This window comes from Notolabrus celidotus, chromosome 3 (genome assembly GCF_009762535.1).
Source record: "Notolabrus celidotus isolate fNotCel1 chromosome 3, fNotCel1.pri, whole genome shotgun sequence".
Lineage (NCBI taxonomy): Eukaryota > Metazoa > Chordata > Actinopteri > Labriformes > Labridae > Notolabrus > Notolabrus celidotus.
This window is the reverse complement of record NC_048274.1, coordinates 19,670,108-19,691,867: the sequence shown is the minus strand read 5'-3', so window position 1 is coordinate 19,691,867 and position 21,760 is coordinate 19,670,108. Positions and strand designations below refer to the sequence as shown.

At 39.5% G+C, this 21,760-nt stretch overlaps 1 protein-coding gene across 1 annotated transcript in view; it reads right to left on the bottom strand.

The window, feature by feature from the left end:
- The window catches only part of LOC117810016 (synaptosomal-associated protein 25-A-like), a 65,127-nt gene that overhangs the window by 40,769 nt on the left and 2,598 nt on the right, over positions 1-21,760 (bottom strand). Inside the window, exon 2 of the mRNA XM_034679553.1 lies at positions 17,755-17,895. The gene's annotated coding sequence lies outside the window, so the exon portion shown is untranslated. The remainder of the gene's footprint in view (positions 1-17,754; positions 17,896-21,760) is intronic.

Below are 21,760 nucleotides of genomic sequence, written 5' to 3'. Positions count from 1 at the left end.
ACAACCCTAACCCTAACCCTGACCATAATCACAACCCTAACCCTAACCCTAACCCTAATCACAACCCTAACCCTAACCCTAACCCTAATCACAACCCTAACCCTAGGATCAGGGTGAGAATGGTTTTGTAAAAGAATAAATGCACAAAATTCACAGAGCGTGGCTCAAAATTTGGACTGATGTGTTGTTAATGTTTATAAGAGAGACGTCCGCTGGTCTTCTCCTCATACACCTCGCACGTCATCCACTTGTTATTGTGATAAGGAAGGTCAGCTTTTCAAATTTTACAGGTAATACTTGTTATTAGTACTAGTAATTGCTGGTACTTGTTAAACAATGCTATGTCCACTCAGCATGAAAAAGTAACGACGTAACCAACCAATTATTAGGGTTGCAAAATTCTGGGAATTTTCAAAGTTGGAAACTTTCCATGGGAATTAACAGGAATTTATGAGAATAAATGGGAATAAACCAGGAATTTACTAAATGGAAGGTTGGCTCTTGATAGGGAACTTAAATATAGTTGGGGAAAATATATTTTAGCATAATCCTGACTAAAACAACCAGATTTCATGCAAGAAGATGCTTTTTTATTTGCATGTTGAATGGGACTTTTTTTGGAGGGAGAAGGGCTCTTTTCATTTAACATTTTGAATGGGACTTTGTTGGGATTGCGTTTTTGTTCATTTTTGAATGGGTTGGGTTGGGAGGATGAGTAATATTTACCTCAACATTCATGTTTTGGTTCTTCAATGAAATAATTGATTGTTCAATAAAATATTTAACATTTGATAAAGTTCTACTTACAAAACTACTTAAATCTGTTTTATTCCCATAATTCCCATGGAAAGTTTCCAATTTGGAATTTTTCCAAAGTTCCCCAGCTTAACTTCCCACGGAAATTTACCGGAAACTTTCCGGAGATTTACTGGAAATTTTCCACCCCTTTGCAGCCCTACTAATTATCAACAACTAAATTCACCAGCACCGAATTCTGTCATCAGTTTTTTTGTTGACCTTGTGAATTAATCGTGTCACCTCTGGTGCAATCATGTTAGCTCAGCTAGATAATCTCAGCCTCAGCTGGGCTTTGAAGTAAAGAAATACCCTTGCATTGTCTCTGTAGCTTTAGTAACCTCAACTGTGGACATCAATAATCTAATCTATACTAGTTAACACCCACTACTTAATATAAAACACTAACATTTTATTTGAAGAGTCCAGCTTTTGATATCATGTTGCCAGTTTTGTTTACTGTTAAAATAGAAACATTTAAAAGACAAAATACAAAACTTCTGTTTCTGCACTGCTTTCTTCTTCTGTACATTTTAAAATACATTTTAAAAGTATCAAAACATTCTAAAATATTTATCAGCCCACTCAAACTACTTCTCCTCCCCCTGTCAACATTTTCTCCCCCCACTTCCTCCTCCTCCATCCATCCATGAAAGTCACTTCCTGCTTAATATGCTTAACATGTTTCATAGACAGAATACAGTGGGGCTGACATAACACAAGGTCCGGCCGTCCCCATCCCCCACCTGCGGCCCTGCTGGCTGTCAATCGTCTCGACTGATGGCTGCTGTAAGGCCTGGACTGCTGGGCTCAGCCTGCACAGAGATTAAAGTCAGCTGGGAAAAAAGGATTTACTCTCCTCTGTTTTCTCCCCTCGCTCACACACTCTCTCCTCTGACTCTTTCTCCTCTCTCCTTCTTTCTTTGTTTCATTTTCTCTCTCTGAAAGTTTACAGTTCACGTGGTGGGAAATGAAAGACAAATATATTATTCAAATATAAGTTATAATCTCGAAAACTTTCTTTGACATAAATGCCTCAAAGTCCACAAATAAAAGACACATTATTTATTTTGCAGCTGAAAACTTCCCTATAGGTCAAACAATTTGTCTCACAGCAGGTGATTTTACATACAAGGATTAGGGCTGGGTGAGAAGCTATTATAACTGAAATTTTGCCAATTAAACAAACTACGATAACATCAACAATATAGCACGGAAGACATCCCATGAATGGTAAACAGACAATTTATTTCTCCCGGCGCAGAGCCAAAACACCTCTGCAATGAGTGCTTCTCATCAAATACAAAATGAGCAACACGTGTGATGGGAGAATATTGACTTAAATGGAGACATTAAAGGGCAGCAATGAATTATTGATCAGATTATTAAGCTGTTAAAGGGAAATGTGGAAACAGGATGAGAGCCGGGACATGACCTCAACAAGTGAAACAGGGAGGAGGAACATAAACACAGAAGCACAATCTGCAATTAATGTGACTAAAATAGGATGGACTTTGTTATTGTTGTGTTTATACTCTGATCAAATCCCCATCTTGACACCTCAGTCATTTTTGACGCATTTATTTTGTCCCTGATTTCTTTTCATGGCTGTTGGTGTATTTCTGTCTCTCTCTAACCTTGCCTGTCACATCAATCTTAACAATCAGCAGCACACCACACAGGCTACCATCATCTGGCTCATCTGCACCAGGTGAGTTTGTCTCAAGATAATAAGGCGCAGTAGAACAAAGCAGCGTACAGTTTTGGCTCAGAGCTCCAGAAGGGGACTGGATTAGCACTGTCACAGGCTGACATGATTATCACAAAGCTACACAGCCTCAATCGCGGAAGAATCCAATGAAAAGCTATTTCAGGAACAAAGAAGAATCCTGTCAGTGGAAAGAAAAGGAAAATTCCACTCTGAAGACCACCTAACAATAATAAAAAAAAAAAACAGCTGAAAAGTCTACATGTCTTTGTGTGGGCAACACACTGTTTGACAGCAAAGAAGCAGCCTTGGTAGGAAGACAGTGTTTTTACTTTGAAATGACTCTACCTGTGGGATACAATACACTGTAATTAGCATACAAATTCCACTCAACAATCCACTAATCCTCCACAATCTTACCAACAACCAAGAAACAAAGGATACAACTACAGACTGATGACTCCAAGGGACGTAAATATAGATTTACAAACCGCAGTCGCCCGAATTTCCATCCACCATAGGCAGAATTTCTATAGAAATGTGCTTTTTAAGCATCAAGCAGACCAGACCACTAATCAAATGCATCTTAAAGTAGAAAGAGATGTTATAAAAATGCTAATCTAAAGACTAAAGAATAATAAGTACCTGCAGGTTGGTTTTATGCAGGTTTGTTGTGCAAGAGAGATTTTCTACAATTTCTTTGAACAATTTCAAGAGAGATTGAGGATAAAAGCGATGGAGTCACACCTGTAAAGTATCCCTCGCTATAGCAGACCGTCAGTCTGCCGTGACAAACTGCCTCAAACCAAGAGGTGGCTATCAATCAAGCGCCGTGTTCGGTTGAGATAAACAATGTTTGTGAAGGAAGTAGGACATCGGGAAATTCACGGTGAGAGAAACCAGGTCAGCCTGCCAGTTGTTCAGCTCAATGTTTCTCACGGGTTTATAGAAGCACTAACCTAAATCTGGGGGATTTTTAGGATATCTGGTTCACTTTTCTCTCTCTTTCATGCATTTGTTTTTATGGATTAGTGAGAGAGGCGGTGGGAAATGAGACGGTGGGTACAGTGAAACTGTAAGCAAAAGCATTTCTATTTCAGTGATGATCTTTTTCCTTGTTTGCTGCACAGCAGCCGTTACTTTGTGTATTTGCGACACAGCTGGTTGAGTGAAAGTAAAAACAAAAGACAACCCTGTGCAGCCAGGAGGTTTCTGGAGGGACAACAATGTAAGAGATAACTAAGACCCAAACAAGTTGATACTACGTATTGATCTAAAGATGATTTTACTAATTTAAAAACAACTTGTTTAATTCACATAAGAGTCCCTCAGATTCAAATTTGGTATTGTGTCATGATGAAGGCATTCTCATCAACGCTTCAGGCAAAACCTTAGTGTTTTTCTGTTATAAATTACATTTAAGTTAACAATTTACTTAAAACGAATGCTGCAGTTTGTGATTGCCTTGTGTCTGTTTTCTTCTTTTTAGTCGACGTCTCTTTGACTCAGCTTCTTGTGTGTATTACGATCCCTTGTTAGTTTCTGCGCTGTTTTACCCAAGCGGCAAGTTCCAGTCCAAAAATATGAGTCCAATGCGGAAGTGCTAAAACCTGCTGTTCATTGAGGATCTGCTTGAGGCTGGCTCCGGAAGTACCAGAAACCACATACACACCAATTCATAAAAGCAGATCTTTACAGCAGATATAAACATGTTTACAGCCTGGTACAAAAGACGAGTGTAGTCTGGATTGCTCATTTCTCGATCGGCTCACACTGTACAGGGGGGGGGGGGGGGGTTTCTAACAGGGCAATTTTGAAGATATTGAGATTATGAGTCTTCCAATGAGAGGCACAGCCTACTTGATTGACAGGCGGGAACACTGTAGCTGTTGGCTAGGAGGCTCAAAGCCCGCCTTTTTACATCACAATCACTCAATAGCAGCAATATGGCTGCCGCTGACGATTGGCTTCAAACAGCGCTTCAGAAACAGATGGGTGATGTCACGGAGACTACATCCATATTTTATACAGTCTATGGTTTTACCTCTTCTCTGCTTTTTTTCCCCTGCTGTTGACTGGTCAGCTAGGCTTAAGTTTTGTGCTCTTCAAACAAATTGAGAGTAATACAAAAATATTATCTTCAATATTTTTACAGATGCAATGGGAAACTGTCAATTTTGCCTCACTGTCACAGGAAGAGATGAAATCATAAACATTATCACTGTGCCAGATTCTTGCGAGCGGATTGATTTGATGAATTAAATTAGCTAACTTAGGTGTTATTTCTCACATTAACTGAACATTTCCACTTATGGTAAATAATACAAAGTGAACAGAACCGCATGACTATGTGCAGAACCTGACTTATTTTCTGTCTTTTCACCGTCAGTCTGTGATATTTTCTTTTGCATTTATCAATCCTTAAATAGCAGTGTATCCCATACAATGTTCCTTTAAGTGTTTACTTAATGTCCCATCCACAGTTTTGCAGATTTCTGACAGCCTACTGTTTTTTGTCTGCAACCTCTCCTGCTTTTTTTCTAATGTTTTTTTATTTTTTATTTTTTATACTGTAAACAAATCAATGTGATTACCTTTTGTCCCCCATAGTCTGGTGACAAAAGTCTGCCGTTGAGAAATCACAGACTATCACTATGAACTGTTGCTACATAATGACCAATTAGAATCAAGTACTTAACACAGTTGTGAAATGTTATAGAACATGCATAAAAAAAAGCAAAAACTGAGAGCTTGTGTTCCCTTTTTGTTTTGCACATCTCCATCTGCAGCAGTGTTGAACAAAACACACTGAAGATGTTGAACAGAGCAGAAATCTCTTTGAGGAGCACTCAACATCCTCCTATTCCCTCCCTCCCTCCTCTATTTGCACCAGACTTGACCTCTCCTCTTTAATCTAAGCAGTCTTCTTTAAATTCAGCCCAACAGTTGTTAAACCAAGCCACGTCTGAAACTTTATAATTATGACTTTATATTAATCTCCATAATTATGACACAGAGAGGTGACCAGTGGTCACGTTGGCTCTTTTGTCAATTTAAGACAAAACTGGGGACCACAGACTCATTGTGTCATATTACTATTAAAGATTAAAGATGTGTGTGTGTGTGTGTGTGTGTGTGTGTGTGTGTGTGTGTGTGTGTGTGTGTGTGTGTGTGTTGTGTGGTGGGTGGGTGGACGGGTGTAGCTTTTGCATTTCCACGCCTGAAAACTGACAAACATCCCTCTAGAAGAATCAGCTCAAGGATAAGGAGAGCAACAACAAGGCAGGCAGGGGTGTGAGCGTGTGTCTGTGTTATTGTGTGCAAGTGTAGCTGTGTGTGTGTGTGTGTCAGTATGGGTGGGTTCAACATCTTATCACATCAAAGCAGCACCATGTTTCATTATTCACTGGATTGAGTCAGGTCAACATTATTAATGCAGCAGTAGTGTGGACGTGTGTGAGTGTGAGTGAGAGAGACAGCTTGAGAACATACAGTACATACAGTGTGTGTTCAGTACATACATGTGTCTGTACAGGCTCATGTGGCTGCTTAAATGGATGTGTGTACAGTGTGTGTGGTCTATATACTGTATGTCCAGCTCTGCATTAATACATAGCAGTTTAAAGAGGGATGAATTACATCAGAGTAGAAACTATCTGAGATCATAATCTGGTTTAATAGAAGACAGTGCTATATTCGAGTCTGAGTCCTCAGTGCTGTACTCCAAGGCGATTCACAAGTACTGAAAATCAGGCTTCTAGTCAGCCTTATGACTGAGTCCTAGACTCGAGTATACAACACCGAGAGAAGCAGCACACCTTTAAAAAGACCTAAAAATACAACATATGGGTGCTAAGATGCAGATTCATTCACATCAGACTTAGTGCAAACACGTTTGTTTTCTTTAGATTAAATGGCTTCTATTCAATCACTCTGTCTGTCTGTCTGTCTGTCTGTCTGTCTGTCTGTCTGTCTGTCTGTCTGTCTGTCTGTCCGTCTGTCCGTCCGTCTGTGATGTAAATAATAATCTGTGTTCACATGAATATGAAGCATAAGAACCAATCATATTCAAATAAAGCATAATGAATAACCTTCCATTTAATCTTATAAACTATGTTAATATGGCATTGTTTACCTGTTGTATTTCAACTGCATGTTGTCACTGGGACGTTTTTATTCATTATCTGAATCAGTCCTCACTCAATCTTGGAACCCACTGGTTATCGTCAGCCGAGGATATATGCCTTTGAGAAAGATGGCAAACTTTTCTGTATTTCAGCAGTCATCAATAAAATACTTTTGGATGTTTAGGAAAGTTAGGAATGTGAGAGGTAAAAGTATATTCAGATCTAAAACTGAGCCCTTCAGCCCTCCGGATATGTCTTTAACATAAACAGTTGTTACTTCTTGGTTCATTACCGATGTGCTTGTTCATCTGTTTCTGGTGAGTCTCAGTTTCACTGTAAAAGGACGTTATGAAGAGGCTTTACTACAGCAGCACAACATTAATTTTGATTTACTCACAGTTGAAGGGACCTAAGTTTGCAGAAATAATAACATCATGATGGTTTTTTGTAAAAAGTAAAAATGAAAGCTTTGTCAGGTCCGTCCTCATGAGGATGAAACTACTTTTAAAATGTTGGTTTGTTGAATGGAAGGTGGATCGATCATTTTCAATGCATTCCAGGAAGTCAGGAAATCTCAACGATGATTGGCTTTCTCAAAACAGTGTCAAGCAGATTTTGCTCAAATTGAAATCACTGATGTTGAACAGATTGTTAGCTGCACTTTTACACACATATCAGTGGAGATAAATATATGGTCAGATTACCACAGATGGAAGCCACTGTGTATGCTTTGGCACTCCACACAAAGTATTTTTCAGCATACACCACAATCGCTGATACATTTTTAGTCAACAGTGTTGCCAGAACACCTTTAAAATCTATAAATAGAGATAAGTCTTTGTTTGATCCAACCATAACTTGACCAACAAGCAGCAATACAAAGTCCTCGACATATCCATATTCATAGAAAGTCCAATGTGTGAACCGATACATTCAAAAAAAACTTCTGTATACTTTTCCATGTGCCGAAAGCCATCAAGTCCTCAATCTCCTACGCTGCTCTGATCTAATTTGTTGCCACTTTTTGTTGCATTCAGCATCCTTAAATAGATCACACACAAATGCAGAGGAGATAAGCTGCAGATCTTTCTCTGGAAAAACATTCTACAAGGCATCACAAAGACTGTAGAGATGAAAAGGCTGATTCACACACAATTTAATGTAAACTCACGCACATGCGCGCACACACACACACACACACACACACACTCACCCACACACAAAGCTGCTCACAGCATGTCCTCTGATGTACTCACTGATGCCTTGTCAGTCAACTCTAACCTGCCTGCTCAGGAGAGCTTCATATACATAATCAAGTCTGTCACACAAACTCAGGAGGGTGAAGTACCTGCTGACAGTTTAGATATATCATCATCAATTCACAGACAACCTTCATATTACATTAGTGACATTCACACAGCAGTGAAGGAGCAGGATACTTGCAGTGTATCACTTCCTGACTTGTGTTTTTTTTTTTGTTTTTTTTTTTGGTTGGTTTGTCCTGCAGGATCTCTGATAGAATCAATTAGACGTCTGCTGATTTAATATCAACTTATGTCACTTTAGTCATAATGTGATTGCATTTGACTTCAACTCTGCTTCCTTATAATTGAATTTATGTGGTAGGAAATTGTTTCCACATCAACAGACACAATCAAACCAGTAACCGTTGCCTGGATTATGTTCAGAGGTGACATTTTTGAATGACTGAAGCACTACCTTCTTGTACAATAGTGGAGTAACAGGGAGGTTGTTAGGTTGGATGGTTGGTAGACAGAGTGAAGCACTTTGATACCAGTGGCTGGGTTTTTTGTTATCAGGAATGCTTCTGGTGGTTTGGTTTATTCACATAAAAGAAGTTGAAGTTGGACAAGATGTTTGTTTTAGTGAAAAGTCTACAATACTGTTGTGTAAAGTAATATATTGAAAGTAAATTACCTTAAAGCTGCTGTTGGTAGGAATGGTGTAAAAAAACGTTACTTTTTTTCTGCTGGGTTTGGAGAAAAGGTCATAATACCCATCGGTACTCATCAGTAAGTGGAGTAATTTGAGATTATGGGGAAATCTCTGTGTTTTCTAATGCCTATGTATAAAGCAATGTTATTATTCCCCTCGTTCCCGTTATGACGGACCAATCAGAGCCACTCCCGACCCTCTGTCCTGACTGGACGAGTGGCGGCCCCACTACATCGCCCTTATTAGCTGGGAAGCCACTACTTCCTCGTAGAACGCGCACAACAATTTTTTGTGAGCAGGGATACAGGAGCAGAGAGGGGAGGGGTAGTGTTGACATTCGATATTTCTCTCCGAACTGATGTTCATATCACGACTACCAACAGCAGCTTTAACAAAGATTTTAAAATCTAGAGATACGTTTTTACATATTTTGCAAAGGATTTAACAAAGAACATTCCTCTCAATGTTAAAGGAAAATCTCAATGGGGTTCAGTTCTTTTTCCTTCCTTACATATTTTCTACAGTAAATTCATAATCCCTCTCTTCTTTCAAGCAAGAAAAACACTATTCATACATGGCACATTTGACCCTGAGGCTAATGAAAATAATGTCCAACACTGTAGGGATGACATGGACCAAATGAGGCTGGAGCACTGACCTTTAAACTGCTACTGCTTGTTTTCTGTCAAACCCGTGACCAAGGACCAGAGGCTTTAACATCTCTGGAGTAATAACTTATATCATTCCTCTGTTAACAATAAAGATGAAATCATTCAGTCATGTGTTTTATTTTTATGATATGTAGTTGGAATATTTCTTGTTTAGTGCAGCTTTCACACACACACACACACACAAACAGCAGCAGTCATGTTCACACTGTATCTCCATGCTGACCTATAAGCAGTATACACATATGTCAAGACATGACAGGGCCACAGAGCATGATGAGAGCCTGAGGGATAAACCATTCAGACAGTACAACCAGCACTTCATGCCTGACTGCTAATACACCATACATCCACAAATACTCACAAATGCATGAATCCTGGAGTAACCTAACATCCTTTGTCAGTCTGACACACATGCACATACAAAAATACACTTGAATGTCCTCACTAATATTAAGAAATGAAATAAATACTATATGAATTTCTAACATGGTGCTACAACTCCCTGCAAAAAGACTGAAACAAACCCTTGCAACACATAATTTGGGTCTACGGTCTTTCAGTGGTCTGATTTAAGCTGCTGTTGGTAGGAATGGTGTAAAAAAGGTTACTTTTTTCTGCTGGGTTTGGAGAAAAGGTCATAATGCCCATTGGTACTCATCGGTAAGTGGAGTAATTTGAGACTATTGTGAAATCTCTGTGTTTTCCAATGCCTTTGTATAAAGCAATGTTATTATTCCCATTGTTCCCGTTATGATGGACCAATCATAGCTAATCTCCAATCCTCTGTCCTGATTGGTTAAGGGGTTGCCCCGACTACGTCCTCCGATGGGTTATGAGTCCGGCACTATCATGATTGGGCACGCCGATCTGTGTTGTGAGGAAATCTGGTTGGGAGGGATAGTGTTGACATTTGAAGTCCCTCTCTCTGAACAGATGTTTACTCTGTGACTACCAACAGCAGCTTTAAGTATTCAACTTTTTCTGATATTTTCTCACATTTTTCACACATTCAACATCATACAGACTGTGCAATCAAAAATGACGGGACTGTTTTTTTGGTAGACACAGCTGTGCACACATCAATTAATGCATTAAATCAACTTTTAACGCAGAGGATAGGTCAAAAAAATGATAATCGAAACCTTTAGCTTCCATTAAATTCAGTTTTCTGTATCGTTGTCATTTTCATGTCACATTACTTCAGTGCAGGAACGCAGCGCTGTGGCAGTAGATAGCATCTATACTGAGGTCGGGAGTAGCCTATGTTGTGGTTGCAAACAACTTGGCTCTTGTCAGCCAAAATATCTCTATGAAAAGCTGTTTGGGAGCCAAAGGAGCCGGTTCTAGCCAAGCCAAATGATCTGGATCACTAATAAAGGCCATCACTTGGAGCATTGACCCTGAGGTTGTTTACCTTAGGAAGAAGAAGGATTCAAAACACTGCTCTAAAATGGTGAGCTGGATTGCAGACAACTGGAGCAAGAGCATACAGCCATTGTATATTTGAAGTTATCTGTGAATCTGTATCGAGATAATGTGTTTGGATCAAATCTTTTACTGGGCTTGGATCATAGTAACCATTTTTGTTGCAGCAGGAAGGAGGACGGATGTGTCAAACTTTTGGACAACATTTTGAACAGAATAAACAGATTAAATGCTATCAAAGTTAATGTCTTTGTTAATGGATCAATGGAGAACAGAGAACAATTTTGGTTAGCTGTGCCTACCTCTGCCTAGATACAGTCATGAAGACCTGAAAGACCAGCATCAAAAATAACAACAAACTGCTGCAGAGACAGACTCTAATCTTTAAAGCATTGCAGTTGTTTCAAAGTGTGTGTCAAAGATGTTTAACTATGAATCACCAACATATAAAAAAATCCTTGTCAGTATTTAAGTAATCCCATTATTTCACATTCCTCTAATACCTAGATACCCACATAGTTCAAACTACATTTTTAACCCCACTGAAGTCTTAGTGTCTCTAAATTGAAAGCAGGATGGATGCCAGACGATCAGAGAACAGCTTTAAAATGAAGCTTCCCAATTCCCATCCTGGTTGACCACAGCCGCAGAATGTGATTTCAACAAAATCTCAAACAGCGCTGGTTTTCTGCCCACATCATCGCCTGCCGTGACAATATGGCCTCGACGAATTAAAACATTCCCCGCAGAGAGACAGGAGGGACCACAGAGAGAAATCTGCTGCGGAAAATAACTGAGGACAAACGCCTGAGCAAGTCACTTTTTGTTCAATTATGAAAAATGTTGCACTTCTTTTTGTATAATCGCCACCCCAAGGGCTGACTGCTTGGCTAAACCTTTTTGAAACGCTTATTATTCCACAGATTGGCTGCATGCAGCTGTTACTCTGTGAGAGGTACATGGTGACAACTCAACCACCTGGCTACGAGTGAAAATGTACTGCTCACCGTGCGCAGCTCTGATTTTAACACCTTCACTGTGACGCAGGATTACAAGACTGAAATGACGAATGGCTGGTTCTCAGCGTTCAGCCATGTTTGTGTCAGATGAGCAGGGATGATGGAGCAGATTGCATTTCCAACATTTCCTTGTTATATAATCCAAAGGAGGACAGAAAGATATGGCAGGAGGGATTTGATTGAGAGTGGCAGATTAGATGGGAAGATAGACATGTGCAGTTAGGAAGGAGGAAAACACTAAAGTATACTTTACAACAGTTTGATGAACTGGTTTCTACTCCATCAGAAGGATAAATTCAGTAAAAAATTGTTAATACGATGCGTCTAGCACCCCCCAAACCCTCCTAGATTCAGGTTTTAACAACTTTTACTGGATGTAACGTCCAAGATAAAAGAAGGCAACAGAACGATGTGCAGGCGCTCGGCTACTGAACGTATGCAGAGAGGGAAACATGGTGGTGTGGGACATACAGGAGATTCAAAGCAATCATCTGTGGCCTGCAGGGATAATCACTGCAAAGCCCCACTGTCCCATTCACTGAGGATAAAACCCACTGGATTAATCTGTAGGCCTACACAACACACACACACACACACACACACACACACATACACACACACACACACACACACACACAGCATCACAACACTTACATAACACACCGACCACTTTCCCTCGTGCTCTTCTACTTTACCCCCTCATACATGCTTTCCCCTTTCTTTCCATTTAGCATGTACAGACTCAGCTCTCACCAACAAAAAACAAAACATGGAGTGTACACAACTGCACAAACACACACTCACTCTCCCTCACACTGCATTACAACTTTTCTTCTCCTCCTGCTTGCACACATTTGAATGGACACCTGTCAACATGCTGCTCTTTACATGCTGTTCATTTCACACTCTCACACATATTTACATTGTGTGACAAGCAAATACAGGACAGCATACATTTCAATAGATACAGGAAGTGGCATATAGAGTGTAGAAAGATATACAGGTGTACACAGAAATAACAAACATGTTAACTATCTGTGAGGAACCTTCCACAGCATCATCTAATAGATAGATGGTTTTAATGTTCATGCTTTCATAACCACTTTAAAAACTACAAAATGAACATGAACAAAAGAAGAATAGTGAGCTCACTTCATGGGTAAGAAAGGCAGCTGTTGAGGATGCTTTCAAGGAGGAGATACTGTACCAAAGGAGTTGGGTTACAACAGATCCGCTATGTCATCCTGATCGATAAGAGGGCAGCATATCATGCATTCCAACATCTGATACGATCCATTTGTTAATGGAGTGCCAAGATCAAAACTCATAGACGTGTGTGTCCATCTCTGTTTCTGCTCACATCCCTCTAAATAGTGTCTTACCCTGATCAAGTCATCTTTCCCATCAACATGTTGTATTGTGTTTACCACTGAAGCTGTATAATTATTCGCATCTACATCCTCACAGGAGCGTTTGCAATAAACCCATTGCAAGAATCTTAATTATCACATTTGATACAAAATTATCTCAAGGAAACTAATTATGATTTTTCATCAGTATGTATTGCATTAATGCGTTTCATTTTTTAATGGAGGCCTGGGTATGATGGCCTCCACATCATTTTGATGCAGTCAGACGAAACTCAAGACAGCTATCAGTCCCCCCTCAGATTAAATTGTGCCACTTCAGTGGTATAAATTAAATCTGCGTTTTGGATTTCTGTGGATTGATTAGAAACATGTTGCATGAAGAACAGCAGATAAACAAAGAAACCATACTTAAAAGTGAATATGCACCCTTTAATTGTATGTTTGGTTATCACATTTCCTATTGTTATGTAATATTTGATCACAAATCCCATGTTTGTATCATATCATGGATACCTTGTAACTACTCCGTCTTGTTTTGTAAATCACTGTGTGACTGTGATTTGAAAAGTGCTTTACAAACACTGTATTTCCATAACTACTCAAACAATGTCTGGCTACCATTGCCTTGTGGATTTCAAAGTTGGAAACTTTCCATGGGAATTAACAGGAATTTATGGGAATAAACCAGAATAAACCAGGAATTAACTCAATTGAAGGTTGGCTCTTAATAGGGAACTTAAATATAGTTGGGGAAAATATATTTTAGCATAATCCTGACTAAAACAACCAGATTGCATGCAAGAAGATGCTTTTTTATTTGCATGCTGAATGGGACTTTTTTGGAGGGAGAGGGGCTCTTTCCTTTTAACATTTTGAATGGGACTTTGTTGGGATTGCATTTTTGTTAACTTTTGACTTTTGGGTTGGGTCGGGGGGGTGAATAATATTTAACTCAACATTCATGTTTTGGTTCTTCAATGAAATAATTGATTGTTCAATAAAATATTTAACACTTGATAAAGTTCTACTTATAAATAAATCTGTTTTAATTGTATTATTTTGGATGGATGTCTGCTTATAACAAAACAAATATCTATGCTTGGATATGATATCTTTCCACTAAAATTACCCTTAATTCCCAGTTAAATCCCATACATTCCCATAACTCCCATGGAAAGCTTCCAATTTGGAATATTTCCAGAATTCCCCAGCTTAACTTCCCATGGAAATTTCAGGAAACTTTCCAGAAATTAACCGGAAAATTTCCACCCCTTTGTAACCCTAGTTGTAAACAAAAAAAGCACTGGGTGTCTTTCAGGTTTAACAAAAATCTCTTGTATACACTTCTGTTCTCATAAAACATTGCAAAATCAAATTGAGTACTGACTGAATTCAAGTCTATCTCCATAATAAATGTCTTCATTGGTGCCTTGCTGCATTACTCATTATTGTTGATCAATGGGATATAGTGAAGTCAATTATTGGTTGATCATGGCCTGCATGTGCAGCAGGTTTAACCCCATGCATGTGCTAGATTCAAACAACGTGAGACAAACAAAAGAAAATCAGCTAAATTCAACATAAATGGTTTAACGCTCCACCTTGGAAGTATAAGTTCATAGAGATTTTAAAAATGCACTGTTTTGGGCATCACAAGGAAGTTTTGAGTCTTTGCTTGGAAGTCCTGAGTCCACACCTCCGCAAACAGCACCAAGGATTTGACTTTAAATACCAACTGTGTGGGTGAGCTTAAAACAACCTGCAGGGCTTCATAAGGCATCTGCCCCTCACAGAAATATGGAATTAACTAACAGTGACAAAGTGTGACAACTGGAACAAGAGCGTTTTGACAAACCGTGTGTCATTAGAACATAACACAGGTTTGAAGAGCGAGAGTACAAAGCAAATCTTTAAATAAAAACCCCACAAGGAACAAAAAAGGCATCAGCTGCCATGAAAAGACCGTGAATGTGATCCCTCTGCTCGTTTTGTCGCTGGCAGCTAATAAATGAGCAGCATGCGGAGAAGAAGAAGAAGAAGAAGAAAGAAGAAGAAGAAGAAGAAGAAGAAGAAGAAGAAGAAGAAGAAAACTGTCATCACAGTGCATTCTTGGATATTACTGCTTTCTACCAGCTGGCATTTTCATGCAGATTAAATTTAAACATGAGAGCGGTACAAAAAGAACAAGATGAATAAATAACAAGAGGATAAATTAAACAGTGTGAGTGCGTTTATAAAAGGACAAGAGAGAGTGTGTGTGTGTGCATATAACTGCTGTGTGTTTTTCCACTGATGTAGCAGGTCCGGGCAGGATGCTGCTGGTAATTTCTCACCTTTCTGTGGGCAGGGTGATGGATGTGTGAGTGATGGGTGCTAGGGTGGGGAGAGGAGAGGGACAGAGGGTAGAACGGAGGGTAGAACGGTGGGGGCGGCGTTGTTCATGTCAAGCCAGGATCCATTTTCTCACCAGGCAACTCATCATTTGTGCACCCTGGGTTTCTGCTCATCATTTCAGTTGACACAGTCCTCTACATGGGAGGATCAGTGATCAAGTAACGATTGAAGCCAGGAGCACTCCAAACTCTCCAACCTCTTTTTACCCCTTTCACCTGCTGCTTTAAGTGTGTGATGGGCAGAGGGAATCAATCAGCTGCAGTCACAATTATTCCATTCTTCTCACTTATCATCTAAGTTGTGTTTGTAGTGTGCACAATATCCTTGTCACAAATCTGGAGCACAAATCCAAGATTTTAAATATAAATTTCACCTTCTACTTTATAGTCAACACCTGGATGATATTCTATTTTATATAACTTCAGTTTGACAGTATGCATCCTGCTCCATTCCTTCCCTTATTGTAGTCACTAAATGTTTACTCTGGTTACAAACAACAGCCTGCTGTAAACACACATGTTGATCTGCTTAAGGGTCAGCCTGAGCTCTTCGTCCTAAGTGACTTTATCACAGGTAAAACAGTAGGACAGGTGGGAGGGTTCAAAGTTAGTATAATTCCTAGAAAAGAGTCACAGTGACTTAACCTTCAGTAGACCAACTTGAGCACTGATCAAACATATCCTTTGTCAGATGTTCCTTAAATCTTGTAGCATGTCAGTTTGCAAAGGTTATCAGTTCTCATGTGAAATTTAGATAAAAGAAAAATAAGAATTTCAGATGTATAGCTCATTTCAAGAAGGGTAGCCTATACCAGGGGTTCCCAAATTGTGGGTCGGGACCCCCTGGGGGGGTCACAAGACACAAATGGTGGGTCGTGAGATGTCTTCCAGATTATTATTATTTTAAATTATCTAAAAATATTACATTTTACCAATTATAGTAAAAAAATCCACAAAAATATCAGCTAAATTTGAAACAAAACCTTGAAAATAGAAAATGTAATGAGTTTCCTGCCTTTGTTGCCAGATGACTCCTAAGTTTAGGGTTAGTGAGCAGTTAATTATCAAAAGCATCAGTAGCAGTAGGTTAATTCATAACAGCACAGGAAACACAGACACATGCTCATATAGGTAGGTACATTTTCTACAGACCAGCTAAATGAAGCTGCATTAAATCACTCTGAGGGAAAGTGGGGGTCGAGAGTCTTTGGCACATATGTTTTGGGGGTTGTGGGCTGAAAAGTTTGGGAACCCCTGGCTTATACAATGTAATTTACATAGACAGCATAAAGCCAGTCACAAAAATAATCACAAACAGTTCCATCTCAGGGACAATGTGCAGCTCTCTGAATCAGTGAGAGGGACTATATTTATCTCCTTGTGTTCTCATCCTCAGACAAATTCTTGCAGTGCCACCAATAACAACGTAAATAAGTAACCAGCAAGCAGGAGCAATCCCACGTAAGAAAACATCAAGACAAAGGTCAGACTTCAGGAAACATCTCATGCAGAATCATCCTCCTCCGACGCTGTGAGCATGTTCTGACTCCTCCTTGGGCACCATGCAAAACAATGTCCATCTGAATAATCATCCACATAAAGCCTACTACACTCTGTCAACATAGGGGAAATCATGTTGTTTACCACGCGCTTCCACTTCTGTGAAGTTGTATTTTCATGCGCGCACTGTCACCTTAACGCGCGTAAAGTGAAATGCCTTCTAAACAGCGAATTAAGGATTTCCAGACCGTCTTGTTTCAATAAATGAAGACTTGGACATAAAGCATGGTTTTCAGAGTCTAATATGAGCAGTCACAGTGTTTCAAACCACGCGAGCTCGTAGTGAGTGCACGTTCGAGCTTCGGAGCTGTCCGCGGTGCTGAAGAAACCATTCACGAGGAGCGCTTTAAACCCGCGCGTAAAATCCTCCACCTTGCAACCAGCTCACAGAAACACGAGAAACACCCACACAGATACTGCTGTAGCCTCTAATTTAATCCTTACAGCAAATCTTGTCATGTGTTTAAGACGGGGACTACCACCCAAACACAGTGGATACAGGAAACAGCACAAAGTTCGTCACCAGCGAAAACAAACAACATACTGAAAGCTGGTGGTGAGAACTTATACGACGCTGAACACGCAAACCCCGTGATAAATAAGCTGGCACAGCCTGTTAGCTTAACTTTTAAGTCACGTATTTTAAAAATAACTAATTACTTAAGCTACCCTATGTTATCATTGCAGTTTGACTGGGTGACATTAACAAATACAAACTGGTAAATCGTACCTCGTTGAGTTTGTTCTGCTCTTCTTCTGTTAGTTTTGCTGTATTTGGTTCTGGTAAAGATGAAAATGTCCGTCTGTGCTGCCGCTCCACTCAACGGGACTGTCCCTAGTGGAAACACACCGCCCTCCTCCCCCTGCTTATCTGTGAAGCACAATGATTAAGAAGTCACACACTTCCTGTTTGGATTTTACAAAATAAAACATGTAAATGCTAATCTGAAGGGGGGGTATTTTGGCAAATGATGCCTTTATGGGAAGATATTAGTCCTTGGTCACAGTGGTTAAAGCATGTGTTTCCTTAAAGTAAGCCCAGGTTCCTCAAGAGGTCAAAGGTCAGTGTCCCTGTCTTGTCTTACAACTCTTATCTTACTTTCAGAGCAACAGGGTTAGTTCAAATTCACAAAGAAACATGCTAAAAAATTCTACTCTTGAGCGAGAGGAGATGATCTCTCTACCCCTCTGTCTATTTACATCTCTGACTCACCCTTGAAAACTCTGTTCTGAACAGCAGTGATTACTCAGTCCACACAAGTAATTGTACAGTTTCATTCAATAACCTTAGCACTTAGAATTTAAATAATCTATTCATTAATACCACAGCACTTCAACTCTGGAACTTTAGCTTGTTGCTTGATGTGGTTATTTTTCATTGTTTGTTTGTCTTTATCTTATTGAATGTACTTTATCAGTGTGAATGTTTGCAATGAGTCCTTTAACTCCTATGCAACAACAACAAGAAGCAGCTATAATCTCATTGTATCCTATCAGGACAACAAAGTCATGACAATTCACCCACAAGTGATTAGTGAGCTGAAAAAATAAAATATCTGGGGTACATCATCAAGATCATCCATCCACCTATCCATTATATATCAAGCCATCAATCTATCGGCCAACCCAGTTTATTAAAAAGATAATGCAATATTGTTTTCGTTTTTTACCATAGGCAGTCTAGCCCATTTTTTAAAATGAATCCCAGCACCCCTAAAATTTGAGATTTTTTTTTTTTACTGTATGTTTTGTTTACCTTTATTTTACCAGGTAAAAATGTTTGAGAACTAGTTCTCATTTACAAACATGACCTGGCCAAGAGGCACCAATGGGAACACATACACACAGACAACATAAATAGAACAAAAGTGAACAAGTAACAAGCAATGTGCGGGAGGTGGTAAAAAAGTATGTGTGTATATATATATATATATAAGTATGCATGTAAATAAAGTCCGAAGTGATCAGCAGGTTTAAGCTTGAAGGATGTGAGTGGAGTCAAAGTTGAGGGTGTTTTGTAAGATATTCCAGTCGTTAGCTGCTGTAAGGAATTACAGCCGAAAATAGTAGAGGTACCAGGAATGATGAGCTTGATGTATTCACTGGACCTAGTGCGATATGAGGCTTGGTGACATGAAGAAGAGAGGACAGGTATGAGGTGTCTGTCCAGGATTGAGATGTAGACTATACAAAATGAAGCCAGTGTGAAGTCCTTTTAACAAGCTAGAAAAGTTTTTAAACCAAACAGTACTTGGTTGAAACATAATATTTTAACAACAAAAATACAGCAGCTCCACCGCCCCCACAGCTCTCGGGTGCTCAGCACCCCTAACCATCCGATCCTAGAATCACCCCTGGTTTTTTCAAACACTCAATATAGCAATCCAAACTTTTCTACATTCACACTCCCTGTGTCATGTTGTGGACGCTTTTAATTTGATGGTCAAGTCACCCAACTTCCTGTCTCACTGTGTTCAATTGCTGGCTCTCACAAAATGGCCGCCGCCCTCTGACGTCAGAGGGAGGGGATGAAACGCTTGAGCAAGCATCCACAGAACATAACATTGGTACCTTACAAACAATGTATATTGTTAAAGGAGTAAGTGCGTTGCTGAGTAAGTAAATTGGGAAGTAAAGTAGACAAACAAAAGAAATAAATTAAATTGAGAAGTGAACAGTAAAACAACACAATTATTAAAGTCAATGAGAAAAGACCCTGAAAAGATAGCTTCAATTTTGATGTGGTTTTGAATAACAGCATTAAAATAAATTGTTCAAGGTCAGAAATTGTTAAAAACTTTAAATACATCTAAAATGTATTGAAGTGTGTTGCTCTCTTTCATTTCTTCAGATGTTTCATGTGCAGAAGATAACCCACAGCACTGCTTCAAAGACTTCATGTTCTGCAGGTAGCACCTGACACACAAATATCTTCTTTGGCAGCCTGTGAGCACTCACTCATGCATGCCCAAGCTCACTAACACACACACACACCACACACACACACACACACACACACACACACACACACACACACACCACACACAACACACACAAAACACCCCCTATCACTTAGTTGCTCACATTACCACACAGGACACTGACCCACTGATGTCTTTCAGTAGATCGGTGTTTGTGCTACCATCTGTGTCTTATTTTATTTATTTAATTCAGTTTATTTCGGTCAAGTGAAAAATACTTTAAGCAATTTCTGTTACTATTAAGATATCTTTGTTCCACAGTTATGCAGGGATGTGAGCGCACATCGATACATCAGTGCACAGACAGAAAGGCTCCTTCTTGCTATAATGCTTTTGCCCCTGGAGTCTCTGACTTTATGTAGACCTATTCATATACATGCTTTTTTTTTTCAATACCACCAGGCACAAGATGTGAATACTGAATACACCAAAAATGCACAGTAAGAATTTTTAGAAAGATGACATGCTGCAGGGAACTCACTTATGTCAGCATGTCATCACAAAAACAACATAAACAGAAAATACTCTAAACATAGACTCCCTGCAAGGACTACAGTCTTTTGGATGGAGGCAGACGGTGTATGTTATGAATCTTCAGTTGGTATTTGTGTAAATCTCTTCAAACCAACCTGAAGCCTTCCTGTTAAGTGTTGATTATCAGTGTCTTTATGCAAGATGTTTCCCTGCTGGTTTGGAAAATCAAACCCTCACTCTCATTCACAGCACTATGTCTGACAGGAGTACCTTTCATTTTTTCAGTGTGACAATTTAAAGCCTTTGTATCGTGTAACTTTTCTCAGTGCAGGTGTATCCAGACTAATTATTGATTAAACTGAACTACATAACTACATAACTACTGTAAACCACAGCCTATGGGTCTGAAGCTTGTTCCTTCCTTAGATTATTCCCAAGCGGCAACCTCCGGTCTAAAAAAGAGTCCAATGCGGAAGTGCTAAAAACTGCAGTTCATCAAGGATCCACTTGAGGCTGGCTCCAGAAGTACCAGAAACCACATACACACCAATTAAAAAAAGTCGATCTTACAGGAGAAATAAACATGTTTACATCCTGGTACAAAAGACAAGTGTAGTCTGGATAGCTCATTTCTCGATCGGCTCTCACTGTGAGGGGGGTGAATTTTTTTCTAATGCGCAATTTCGAAGATATTGAGATTACGAGTCTTCCAATGAGAGGCACAGCTGACTGCGGGAACACTGTAGCTGTTGGAGGCTCAAACCCCGCCTCTTTGCGTCACACTGGCTTGACAGAAGCAATATGGCTCCAGGCGACGATTGGCCCCAAAATAGCGCTTCAGAAACAGATGGGTGACGTCACGGATACTACATCCATATTTTATACAGTCTATGAATATTAACTTGCACAGAAAGCTGGATCCAGCAGCATGTGAAGTTTTATCTTTGTAATGTAATACTTTTTATGTGGTGTTTTCATTACTGTATAACCATTTCTTATAAAACATTACAGTTGTTCTAATCATGTCTTCAGATTACTCACATCTGCAGATTAAGTTCAGCAACTAAAGTTCACAAGCCTTCCACAAACCTGTTCAGTAAGGGTCCCAGTGGTTAAAGCATGTGATTCCTCAAAGTAAACTCAGGTTCCTCGAGAGGTCAAAGGTCAGTGTCACTGCCTTATCTTATAATTCTTATCTTACTTTCAGAGCAACAGGGCTAGTTCAAATTCAGGGAGAAACATGCTTAAATATTCTACTCTTGAGCGAGAGGAGATGATCTC